Source organism: Scleropages formosus, chromosome 10 (genome assembly GCF_900964775.1).
Source record: "Scleropages formosus chromosome 10, fSclFor1.1, whole genome shotgun sequence".
In the NCBI taxonomy this organism is placed as follows: domain Eukaryota; kingdom Metazoa; phylum Chordata; class Actinopteri; order Osteoglossiformes; family Osteoglossidae; genus Scleropages; species Scleropages formosus.
Genome location: NC_041815.1, coordinates 19,908,130 through 19,921,855, shown reverse-complemented (window position 1 = coordinate 19,921,855; position 13,726 = coordinate 19,908,130). Strand labels below are relative to the sequence as shown.

The window sequence follows — 13,726 nt, the reverse complement described above, 5'->3', positions numbered from 1 at the left end:
GTAACGAGGTACGAGTTCCTCCAAATATTTATATTAATACATTTAGCGGACGCGACCAAGACAAAGCAAAAGCTGCTCTTACACTGATAATCACATATTTGCCACTTCCTGAGCTCTGTTCCCTGACCGTGTAAGAAAACCTGCGCTTTCAAGATGTTTGAAAGCAAAGCCAAGGCACGAGGTGGGACCTTTAAATGCAAATCTGAAGCGCTGAACGGACACGTTCAACAGCCAACGTGTGACTCGGTTCGCTTCCGTTGCCGCCCAGACATGTCAGAGCCTGGAGAGGACGAGTAACAAAAACATAAAACACACCTCCGCTCACTTAGCTCGTCTTTCAACTTGATATCGATCGTTTTTGGTGCTGTTTTAACTCTGCACACCCGAGTTCAAGCGTTAGAAGCGAAACTGCTCCGGCTTGAATACTGACGGGAACGAATTGGAGGAACTACAGAAATTCCGCTAACAGCCAGGCAGGTAAGTTAAAGTTAGTATTTACACTTTTCCCTAGGCTAATATTAAATATGCGTGAGTATATTCTTAATTCTTATATCTTTCTTTCTTTTTTTATTTTTTTTTATTTTTCATTTTATTCTTGGCCATGAGACTCGCAGCTGTAGATCACCACAGTGGATGTAACACAATGTTAATAAATATAGACTTATAATCCCGTGTTTTTATAAGGTGATGATGGCCGTAACTGTGAGTTACGGAATCATCCCGGAAAGTATGGTAGTTGATGCAGGAACCCTCATCATTTCCGGAGGTTCACACACTACTTTCTCACAGCGGCGCTTTCTCTCTTTGCCTCAGTAACAGCCAGAGAAGAGCTCAGGGACTGTGGCAATAGTGTGGAGTTGGGAGCAATTTCTTATATATTTTATAAGCATAAAATATATACTTTAATTTCATGAATTGAAGGTTTAAGGTATTTTTATGTAATGAGTGTAATTCTAGATTATGGAAAACAAAATTTTAAGTGCCAGTAAGTGTTTCATAATGTGATGTGTCTTTACTCCAGACAGAATGGCAACCACCTGTGGATTGAGAACTCTGAAGAATGAGCCAGGTACGAGTTCCTCAAACGCTTACATTTATGTGCTCAGCTGACACTTGTCTTGAAAGCAATTTCCAGTTTTAAAACAACACCTGCATTTATTTCGCCATTTATACAGCTGGGTAATTTTGGCAATGTAGGGCAAAGACTTTGCTCAAGGGTACTACAGCTGGAGGTGGGATTTAAACCTCCAAAGGCAGCTGCTCTAACCACTGTTACCAGTTGCTTGAAACAGAAGAATGATAATGAATAAGAGTCAAAATACTATGAGTTTGTCACAGTTGTAAACAGACCTCTGGAATGTGATTTCTAAGCAATACGTATTGATGTGTATTGATTCAAAGGCTACATAGTGTAGCATAACCTGGAATCACAGAAACATGTGTTGGAAGAAAGAGGAACACAGTGAGAAGTCGTAGATCTGACAGAGACAATTTTTAGACTTGTAGAAGTTAGCTTATATCATTGCATTAAAACAGGTTTCTCTTTATCATGTTCCCTTTCTTCCTTCGGTCACTCAGTGCCCCTGAAGTTCTGTGTCAGTGGAGGTAGACGTCCAGGGTCACGTGGCATCGGTCAACTCCACCCTTCAGTATGAGAACCGGGAGTCCAATCCCGTGGAGGCCATCTTCATCTTCCCCATGGACAGCAATGCTGCCGTTTACCGGTTCCTGGCCCGTATCGGGGACGTCGAGATTGAAGCCCAAGTCAGAGAGAAGGAGAAGGTGATTCCTGAGTGTATCCATTTCATGACAGGCCCTCTAGCTGTAATGAAGGGTATCTTTGTGTGTGTGTGTGATGTTTCCATCATTTGCTCTCAATCAGGCAAAGGAAGAGTATGACGATGCCATAAGCTCTGGGCAGGAGGCCTTCCTGCTGGAGGAGAGCGACGAGAGCTCTGACGTGTTTCGACTGAGTGTGGGGAGTCTTCCTCCTGGACAGACTGCCTCTGTTACCGTGGGATATGTCAGTGAACTGGCTGTGCAGGCTGACCACGCCCTGAGGTTCTGTTTGCCTGCTGTGCTCAATCCTCGCTACACCCCTCCAGGTACACAGGAATGGTTGCCTGTTACCAGCTACATGTTTTGAATGCATACAGCAAGCTAAATATTAGCTAGTGTTGTTGACTTGTTTGACTTTTTGGGTGAGCAAATGCAATTCCTTTTATCAAAGACATATTTCATATAAGTAGTAAGTATTGATATGTGCTGAAAGTAATTTGATTAGGAAAATTCAATTAGCATGGCTGAAATAATTTACTAGTTTTTATTAGCAAGCATTCTTCATCATCCAGTGCTCTCATTGTGTACATATAGTATGTGTATTTGTGTTATTATAATTAATTATTTGATTGGCAGGACACAGGTTAAAGTGAGAAAGGTGTAAATACATTTGTAAATATGTAGTGAAGGTGCTGAAGTGTTGACAAATGTCACGGTTTGGTTAACCACAGAGATGGTAAGAATATTAAGCAATCGGTGAATACATTCGTATTTCATATGCACTTACAAGTGACTAACAAGGGGAATCCTAAATGTCTTTATCGTTATTGTACTCAAAATGTTAAATCTTGACAATTACAATATTAGAATTTCTTTTAACGTTCTGTTGTAGCTGCATGTTGTAGATACTGTTGTGAAGATTAATCACGTTAACTGTGATTTTTCCCATACAAGTGTGTTAAGTATACCTCAACATGGTTACATTCTTGGTATCTGAAAACAACCACTGTTGTTGAATTGTTTTTTTTTTTTTTTTTTTGTCTTTTGATTGTTTTATTAACACTTTTCCAGGCAGCAGCAGCATGACAACAGAGGCTTCTCCGCAGGCTGGTGATGTGCCATACACCCTGTCGCTCACTATGAACATCTACACCCCCAGCTTTGTCCAGACTGTGGAGTCTAATTGCCCCCTCACCCCACTGGCGTTCCTCTCCCAGGACAAAACTCAGGCCAAAGTAGGCCATCTGTTCATGTTTGTCCCTTTCTTTATACATCCCTTTTTTCTGTCCCAATTCATAGTGCTTCATTTCTATATTTTCTTCAGTACAAAATAAAATTCCAGGCTACATCGGTGACCTAATCCTTCCAATTTAGGAAAATGGTCACATAAATGGAAGACATGGTGAATAAAAGGTTTTTTTCATTGTCTTCGGTGGTCAGAAATGACATTGTCTTACCAAGAGTACCTGTACGCTGTAGGTGAGTCTGGCCCCAGGACACCGATTTGACCGTGATGTGGAACTCCTGCTGTACTACAGTGAGCCTCACCAGCCCATGGCCATATTGGAGGCAGGACAGCCAGGTGTTCAGTCCGGTGAGTTTGTGTTCGTATGCCGGAAGTTAGAAATGATTATGCTTTTGCTGTACTTCACTTTTTTTGGTTGATCATTAGATTTATAGAAGCGTTTAAAATGTACTGCCAAGTTTAGCTCCTGATGATCTTTCTGTTTTCTCTAGGTTCATTGATGGGTGATACTGTAGCCATGCTGAGTTTCTACCCAGTAATTGAGGCTGAAAAATCATCTCACGTTGCTTCCAGTGGAGAGTTTATATTCCTGGTGGATCGCTCTGGAAGTATGGAATGTCCAATGAACCAAAACAGTGGGGATAAGAGCCGCATCAGCAGCGCCAGGGTATCCTCACTAAACAAAACCCTAATAAGAGTACAGTCATTCTGTGTTATTCAGTCTCCTGATATCTGGTTTTCTGTAGATTTAGAGTATCTGCACTATAGAGGGTTCTAAAACCATAAACAGCAGTGGCAGCTAAGAAGAAAAAACAGCAACTATAAAGTTGCAAATCTTTAATTTCTACCTATAATTGTGAGGAAACATGAAATAGTATGAAATCAAAATTCATTGCTTTTATCTGTTTTCCCAATGTTGATTGAAAGAAAAAACCTCAAGGGTAAATGATGAGGAAGGCTTTTGGATACAGGCCTATGTTTGCTAGAACGTATGATTTGTGCGTGTGATTCAGCAAAACTCTGAAACTAAAAATTTTAAAAATTAAATTTTTTAAAAATTTCATTTTCTAAGAACAAACTGAAAAAGTAAACCTGCATACAATTTTAATATGTGACAGTAATTTTTTACTCTTTAGGACTTTGATTGGATGTTTTGTTCGCTTTCCATATGGGTTTAAAGTTCGCTGGAGGCCTCGTACTTGTGAGATTGTTGAGCCCCTTGTTTGGGTCACCGCTATACAAATGAGAAGTGGTGGGGTGATCATATGTTTGTTAGGACATGGCACACGTGTAACGTGGAGGTCATGGGAATTGGAATTTTTTCACAATAACATAAGGGTGTAATTTCCACTTTTTTTTAAATTTTTCAGTTTGCAGGACTAATTAAGACTGGCTAACAGGGATAAGTGACACTGATACACAGTGATACACACTGATATCCACTAATATACAGAAACACAGTAGAGTTCATTTACACATAGATAGCAAGTAGAGTCATCCTCTTACTGTTGTTCTCTTTTCTCCGTCTTCTCTATGTAGGACACTTTACTTCTGTTGTTGAAGAGTCTTCCACTGGGCTGTTACTTCAACATCTGGGATTTGGTTCGAGTACGAGTCTTTCTTCCCGTGAGTACCCCAGTGAAATATTATACTCTTTTGAAAGAAGAAAGAACATACCAGTCTTTCTGTGTATTGCTGATTAAAGGTTTTTCTGTGTCTCTGTGGGTCAGTGAGAGTGTGGAATATACTGTCAGGCCACCATGGAATCTGCTGTAAGATGGTGAAGTCATGGAGGCTGACTTGGTGAGGAACAGAATCCTGCCACCCTCCAGAACACATCTACAGCAAGCCCTGCTTCCCTCACATCCACGACAGGTATCATTTGTTTCCACATGTAGCTGCATTCTAGCAAATTAGGAATGTATCACATTATTATGCTTTAATTTTGCTGAAGCAGACTGATAGCTACATAATGTACTTGTAATTTCCCTGGACAATATGATTGATTGTTACTTCTTTGCCCCCCCCAGTTGTTTGTGTTCACAGATGGAGAAGTAGGAAATACGAAAGAAGTAATTAATCTGGTGAAAAGCCATGCTCACTCCCACAGGTGAACTGTATGTCTGGATACCTTGGTGTGTGTGAATGTGTCTGTGTGTGTACACATTCTCATAGTATCACTGCATCTAGGTGCTTCACCTTTGGCATTGGGGAGGGGGCCAGCAGTGCACTGGTGAATGGCATGGCTGAGGGAGGCTCTGGACACCCACAGTTCATCACTGGATCGGAGAGAATGCAGCCCAAGGTGGAGAGGGATGAAAAGATGAACTAAGTAAAGAACATCTTAGAATTAAAAAAAAAAAAAAAAAAAAATCCAAATTGCACTGCAGTCATGTTTGTATAGATTTCCAAACAGAGCTTGTTTGAGCCCTGTGAATGGGTATGCCAGGCCATGACCGCTCCCACACCTTCACGCCAACTGCACCTGGTGGGGGTTCGTTGGAACAAAACGGGCACTACATAGAGCCCATCTGAAAGTTCTTGTAGTGTTGTTGACACCTTAATAGTTCTGTGTGTTTTGTACAGTACTTGAAACTGAAAAGATATTTCAGTTGTGTTTCATTGTTTGTTGCTGGTTTAGAGCTATGGGAAAGAAATAAGTTCCCGCAAGTCTTTCTCCCACCATTCATTTTATTTTTATCAACTGCTCATTCCCTGTAAAGCACCAGCACTCTCTGCTGCACCATCATGTTTCTGATTGAAATTCTTGTTTTATGAAGAGTTCGAATATTCTAATTAATACTGCTAGAAAAGACAAGTCAACACTAAGTTATTTGCAAGTCATTAGCTGCAGAATTGTTAATTTCTTCCCCTTTTTACTGCACTATGGATTGGAAAAGTAATCCTTTTGCACTAACACTGCTGTTTTCTCTGATCAGGTATGCAGTCCCTACAGTATGCGTTGAAATTCCTGTGGCAAAGGACATTGCAATGAAGTGGAACATTCCAGCAGAAGTTTCAGTCACCCCTCTCTCGCCTCCTGTTAATGTGCTGTCAACCTGAAGCGAGTCATACAGTATTTCCAGCTCACAGGACAGGTCTGGAGTGTAACTTTTCTTCTCTCCAGTAATATAACTGATGTATATGAATGCCAGGCAGCATCAGTTTGTTTACTGACTTGGGGGACATTAGTTTCTTGGATTTGTTTAATCCATCTTGGTTTAGTCTCTTTCTGACAGGAAAGTACAATATTGGAAACATTATATTGTATATTAGGGGGTGCGGTGGTGCAGTGGGTTGGACCACAGTCTTGCTTTCGGGTGGGTCTGGGGTTCGAGTCCGCTTGGGGTGCCTTGTGACGGACTGGCGTCCCGTCCTGGGTGTGTCCCCTCCCCCTCCGGCCTTACGCCCTGTGTTACGGGTTGGCTCCGGTTCCCCGTGACCCCGTATGGGACAAGCGTTTCTGAAATGTGTGTGTGTGTGTGTGTGTATATTGTATATTATAGCATTCCTATGTACTTTGATTAGGGGTACACAAAGTTTTGCATCCTGTTTTTGTTTTCCATCCATCCATCCATCCATCCATCCATCCATCCATCCATCCATCCATCTTCCTCCGCTTATCTGGAACCGGGTCGCGGGGGCAGTAGTCTAAGCAGAGCCCCCCAGACTTCCCTCTCCCGGCAAACCTCCTCCACCTCCTCTGGGGGAACCCCAAGGCTGGGAGAGGGAAGACAGATACATAGTCTGTCAAACGTGTCCTGGGTCTGCCCCAAGGCCTCCTCCCAGTGGGACAAGCCCAGAACACCTCCCCAGGGAGGCATCCAGGAGGCATCCGGAACAGATGCCCGAGCCACCTCAACTGGCTCCTCTCGATGCGGAGGAGCAGCGGCTCTACTCCGAGCTCCTCCCGGGTGACTGAGCTCCTCACCCTATCCCTAAGGGTGCGCCCAGCCACTCTGCGGAGGAAACTCATTTCTGCAGCTTGTATCCGCGATCTCATTCTTTCGGTCATGATCCAGAGTTCATGACCATAGGTGAGGGTAGGAATGTAGCTCGACCGGTAAATTGAGAGCTTCGCCTTACGACCTCAGCTCCTTCTTCACCACAACAGACGGTACAATGACCGCATTACTGCGGCGCCGCACCGATCCGTCTGTCAACCTGCCGCTCCATTTTTCCCTCACTCGTGAACAAGACCCCGAGATACTTAAACTCCTCCACTTGAGGGAGCAACTCCCCCCTAAACCCGGAGGGGGCAATCCACCTTTTTCTGACTGAGGACCATGGTCTCAGATTTGGAGGTGCTGATTCTCATCCCCGCCGCTTCTCACTCGGCTGCACAACCTCCCCAGTGCACGCTGCAAGTCTTGAATTGATGAAGCCAACAGGACCACATCGGTCCGCAAAAAGCAGAGCCGAGATCTCGCGGCCACCAAAACAGACACCCTCCGTTCCCTGGCTGCACCTAGAAATTCTGTCCATGAAGATAATGAACAGAATCGGTGACAAAGGGCAGCCCTGGCGGAGTCCAACATGCACCGGGAACAGGTCTGACTTACTGCCGGCAATGCGAACCAAGCTCCTGCTCCGGTCATACAGGGAACGAACAGCCCGTTAGCAGCAAGCCCCAAACCCCATAATCCCGAAGTACCCCCCACAGGATGCCACGAGGGACACGGTCGAATGCCTTCTCCAGGTCCACAAAACACATTATGGACTGGTTGGGCAAACTCCCATGAACCCTCCAACACCCTAGTGAGGGTATAGAGCTGGTCCAGTGTTCCACGGCCAGGGCGAAAACCGCATTGCTCCTCCTGGATCCGAGGTTCGACTATCGGTCGGATTCTCCTTTCCAGCACCCTGGCATAGACTTTCCCATGGAGGCTAAGGAGTGTGATCCCCCTGTAGTTGGAACACAATCTCCGGTCCCCCTTCTTAAAAGAGGGACCACCACCCCGGTCTGCCAGTCCAGAGCACCGTTCCTGAACTCCATGTGATGCTGCAGAGGCGTGTCAGCCAAGGACAGCCTCACAACATCCAGAGACTTGAGAAATTCGGGGCGGATCTCATCCACCCCTGCAGCCTTGCCACCGAGGAGTTCTTTGACTACCTCAGCAACTTCAGCCAGGGTAATGGACGAGTCCCCCTCCGAATCCCTAGCCTCAGCTTCCTCTACGGAAGGCATGTCGGAGGGATTGAGGAGGTCCTCAAAGTACTCCTTCCACCGCCCGAGGACATCCTCAGTTGAGGTCAGCAGCGCACACTTCCACTGTAAACAGTGTTGGTGGAACACTGCTTCCCCCCTCTGAGTCGCCGGATGGTTTGCCAGAATCTCTTTGAGGCCGACCGAAAGTCTTCCTCCATGGTCTCACCAAACTCCTCCAGGCCCGAGTTTTTGCCGCGGCGACTGCCAGAGCCGCGCTCCGTCTGGCCCGCTGGTACCCGTCAGCTGCTTCAGGAGTTCCATGAGCCAGCCAGGCCCGATAGAACTCCTTCTTCAGCTTGACTGCATCCCTTACCTCCAGTGTCCACCACCGTGTTCGGGGATTGCCACCGCGACAGGCACCGGAGGACTTATGGCCGCAGCTCCGAACCGCCGCCCCGACAATTGAGGTGTGGAACATAGTCAATTCGGACTCAATGTCCCCAGTGTCCCTCGGGACCTGGTTGAAGCTCTGTCGGAGGTGGGAGTTGAAGATCTCTCTGACAGGGCCTCCGCCAAACGTTCCCAACAGACCCTCACTATGCGTTTGGGCCTGCCAGGTCTGTCCCGCTTTTCCCCCCGCCATCGAATCCAACTCACCACCAGGTGGTGATCAGTTGACAGCTCAGCCCCTCTCTTCACCCGAGTGTCAAGACATATGGCCGAAGGTCAGAAGAAACGACTACAAGTCGATCATCGACCTCCGACCTAGGGTGTCCTAGTGCCAAGTGCACTGATGGACACCCTTATGCATGAACATGGTGTTCGTTATGGATAAACTGTGACTAGCACAGAAATCCAATAACAACTCACCACTCGGGTTCAGATCAGGGAGGCCGTTCCCTCCAATCACGCCCCTCCAGGTGTCACTGTTTGCTACCCACGTGGGCGTTAAAGTCCCCCAGTAGAACAACAGAATCCCTAGTGGGAGCGCTTTCCAGCACGCCCTCCAGGGACTCCAAGAAGGCCGGGTACTCTACACTGCCACTAGGCGCATAAGCACAAACGACAGTGAGAGACCGTTCCCTGACCCGAAGGCGGCAGAGAGATGACCCTCTCATTCACCGGGGTAGACTCCAACACATGGCGGCTAAACTGGGGGCTATTAATAAGCCACACCCGCCCGCCGCCTCTCACCCTGGGCAACGCCAGAATAGTGGAGAGTCCACCCTTGGTCGAGAAGAGTGGTCCAGAACCAAAGCTTGTGAGTGAAGTGAGCCCGACTATATCCAGACGGTATCTCTCAACTTCCCGCACTAGCTCAGGCTCCTTCCCCGCCAGTGAGGTGACATTCCAAGTCCCAAAAGCCAGAGTTGGCATCCGAGGTTTGGGTCGACCGGGGCACTCGGCCCAGACCACCACCCAAATCACAACGCACCGGCCCCTTATGTCCTCTCCGGCAGGTGGTGAGCCCACCGAAGAGCGGCTCCACGTTATGGCTTCGGGCTGAGCCCAGCCAGGCCCCGTGGGCTTAGACCTGGCCACCAGGTGCTCGTATGCGAGCCCCCCCACCCTGGAGCCCAGTGACCCCATACCGGGCAGGGTGAACGAGATCCTTGATTTAATAGTCATAAAGGGATTTTGAACCGCGCTTTGTCTCGTCTGTCACCCAGGACCTGTTTGCCTTGGGAGACCCTACCAGGGGCATATAGCCCCAGGCAACATAGCTCCTGAGATCATTCAGGCACTCAAACCCCTCCACCTCGTTAAGGTGGCGGTTCGCGGAGGGGTGTTTTTGTTTTCACCTGGCTTAATTTAAGTCTGTTAGTTAAGTTTGACACTATGAAATAAAGAATGATCAATCCACTGGGCATGTGCCACAGGTCTTCCCCATGTTGTATTTGGAGTGTAATTCCTCAGATAAATAGTGATTGTTCATTTAAATGTGCAAAAAAGTTCCATTTGTATCTTGCAGAGGTCATGTTTTTTGTAGTCTTTTCACTTAGCAATTCAGTGAAAAATGTACTTTGACTAGGGGTACCTGAAATTTTGCGTACTGCTGTATTATACACATTTTTCCTTCTTTTTGTGTCTCAGAATGCCAGCAATATGTCCGGTTCAGTGAGTCCTCCATTACATTGTTGAAGATAACCTTTTGAGAACAAAATCAGCTTGAACCTGAAGCCAGATGCTGACAACAGGTAATAATCAGACTTCAGAGTTAATTTTTAAGGGCACAGATATTGGGCCTGGACAATTGATGTGTTAGTAAGGCCAAAGGCCAGGGCACCAAATGTAGTTTTTTTCCAGAGAACACTGGATTTGTATTCATTTGATTTTTGTTGTTGTGATGAACAAAAAAAATGCAGGGGTGGTGTTTCCTACAGTGTTTGGTTAAGAAATTGAGACATACTTTACATATATTACAATGTGGATATCAGTGGTGGGAAGAGTGGGGGACTGCACCCCCTCTGTTCAAAGTAAACACGTTTTCTCCCCAGTCTGGGATGTCCTCTGTCCCTCCAGTCAGTACTGATAAAATGGTCAATATTCAGAGCTTAACAAAATGGGAAATTGCTGTCCGATCCTGTTGTAATAATCAAGATACAAGGGCTCCTGTTCTGACATGTATATTTTCCATTTTATTCTTTTCCACGCTTACTTCACCACTCTCACGGAGAGCCTCAAGTTGCACCATTTCTTGGTATTTTAGTGTAAGGCAAAGTAAATTGCACAAGCATATAATCACATTCTAATTCATAATTCGAACTAGACTATTTAGTAGCACTCACTGTTGGCCTTGGAATGGCAAGATCAGGAATGAAATGCTATTTCCATGCTAGATAGTTTGCTTAACTGCAGACAACTCTAGTCTCATGTCAAGTAAGTAATGCACCAAATTTAAGTGTATCAGTGCCAAAGGGGAAATTCCTGCGTTGCACACAGACTGGCACACGCACATCTAATGGCTTCGTCTGCTGTCGTTTTGTAATCAGTTTGTTGTTTGTGTGGCCTCGTTAGCATGCTGCTGCACAGACTGGGGGGGCCGCGAAAAGCCATTGTGGACCTGGAATGGGAAGGTGAGAGAGGGAGATGACAGAAGTGCGAAAGAGGAGAGTAGTAGAGCTGAGCATCCGTCAGGAGTGAGCTCCCTCCTACACTGCGTTCATTGGAGTCAACAGGGAGAACAAGGAGCCGGTCCAGGGCCCCTACAGCGCAGACTCATGGCAGCAAGGAGTCGATTTGCAGGTAACTAAGCTTTGCAGGGAGCCTGACAACACTGAATATAGATGTTATCTTTTGATATTAACAATAGATGTTTCAGTATCTTCTAGGATACATCTCCACTAGTAAAGGGAAATGTCCAGTGTGCTGTTTGCCCTTTTTAATCTGGAATATGTCCAGCCTACGGGGGGCGTGGTGGCGCAGTGGGTTGGACTGGGTCCTGCTCTCCAGTGGGTCTGGGGTTCGAGTCCCGCTTGGGGTGCCTTGCGGCGGACTGGCGTCCCGTCCTGGGTGTGTCCCCTCCCCCTCCGGCCTTACGCCCTGTGTTGCCGGGTAGGCTCCGGTTCCCCGTGACCCCGTATGGACAAGCGGTTCTGAAAATGTGTGTGTGTGTGTGTGTGTGTGTGTGTGTGTGGTGTGTGTGTGTGTGTGTGTGTGTCCGCCTAACATCTTGTTACATTTTTTCTGGTGAAATTTACTTGTAAACCATTGAGAACGTGTTTTTTTTTTTTTTTTTTTTTTCTCCCCCCCCCAATTGTAGGAAGTTATCCTGTACCTTATATGTGTCTTCAGGCCCCTCAGATGGCCTTAAGCAGGGTGCCTTCAGCATGCAGCTGCTGCCTGTCTCGCTGCACCGTTTGCCAATTATTCTTGTGAACATTGTCGAAGCAACGTTTTTGTAAGTATCAACCGTCTTTAGGTTCCAGCCTTTCAGGTCAGAATCTTTTGGCCTAATGTTTTCTTCTTTTACAAATTTCTGCAAACTGATACGATGTGGAGTACCGTATATGCATTAACACATATCTTGGGTTGCTTTTGTATGCTGTCTTACTCATGTCAGTCATTTGTTTTTGTGGTCAGAATTTTCTTTTAAAATAAGTTTGGTGTAAACAGTAGTAAGGGGGGAGGGTGTATGAATTCTGTATAGGAACATGGAGAGTCTTACTCCTAGACCGCAGCATTTTCAAGATGTCTATCCATTTTGAGAGAGATATGTGTCATAGTATTCTGAATGAAGCACAGTTTGGTCTTTTTATAATTGCAGTTAACTGTTTTTTCTCCTCAAGCATTCGTTGATGAGGGTGAATGTGAAGATTATGCAGGTCAGAATTTTATAATAACTACTACATTTTTTTTAAGATACAAATGTTTCCTAGTTTATTTTAATTGTGTTTAATTCACCATTCCTTATAAAAACTTCTGTCTGTTGTGGAGTGAAGGTGTTTTTGCTTGCTGCTCTTAATTGGCCACAAACAGTAGTGGTGTTTACCAGCTGTGTGTACTGGTCCTGAGTATTTGTGTGCAGTTAAGTGACAAACTTTGTAAATGTTTATTAATAGTTGAAAAGTTGGCATTTAATATGGGTTTGTGGAGAGACTGTACCATTTTCAATAATTTAAATAATTGAGCAACATTTAAAATGAGAACATTTGGTTCATTTAAAAAATCTTAAGTATCTTATTGACTATAGATCCAAGAGTTTTACATGCTTGTAAATATCTTGGATCTATAGTTAATAGATACTTTTGCTTGTACAGGTTTTGCTTTTACATGCTTACCTTGTTTGTGTTCAAAAAAAAAAAAAAAGGGGGGGGGAGGGAAAGGACATGTATTTAGTTTTTATTGATTCTTGTATGTAAATACTGTATATTATTCAGCTCTTATTGATTGTGATTTAGTAATAAAAGCAACTTTGGGCGATATAAACAAATCAAGTTACAAACAGACTTCAAGTACCATTGTGTTTGTATGTTGAGGACTCAGTGTACTCATGTTAGAGAAATGAAGAATTACTCTGTCAAAGTTTTCCCAAATATAATGTATAATTTATAATATTATAAATGTAATATTTATAATAATCTGAACATTGCCAATGTTATCATTTGCTTATTGTGGTCAAAATTTATAGATTGATTCTAATTCCCATACCTGTTACATAAATTATGATTAAAACCATTTGCATGTATTATTACACGTGATCCCCGATTTACGATGAGGTTACATTCCCCAAAACCCATCATAAGTCAAAAATATCATAATTCAAAAATGCATTTAATACACCCCTTTGCATGACAACATGTGAGATGCGGATCACTGTCGCTGCGCAGTATCCGCTCCGTGTATCGTTTGCTCAGGAAAAAAATCAAATTCAGAATTCGACGTACGGTTTATACTGAAACTCTGTTGCCAGCTCACCATCATAAAGTCGAAAAAGTCGCAAGTCTAACCGTCATAATCAGGGCCCACCTATATTTTGATTGGAAAATGTTTTAAATATTTTTTCAATTAAATATATTTTAAACATTTGTTGTATATCAACCTTTTTAAAA

At 44.6% G+C, this 13,726-nt stretch overlaps 1 pseudogene; it reads left to right on the top strand.

Moving 5' to 3' along the window:
• The first annotated feature begins 219 nt into the window (after positions 1-219).
• On the top strand, positions 220-5,357 carry LOC114911702 (von Willebrand factor A domain-containing protein 5A-like; annotated as a pseudogene).
• The last annotated feature ends 8,369 nt before the right edge of the window (positions 5,358-13,726 follow it).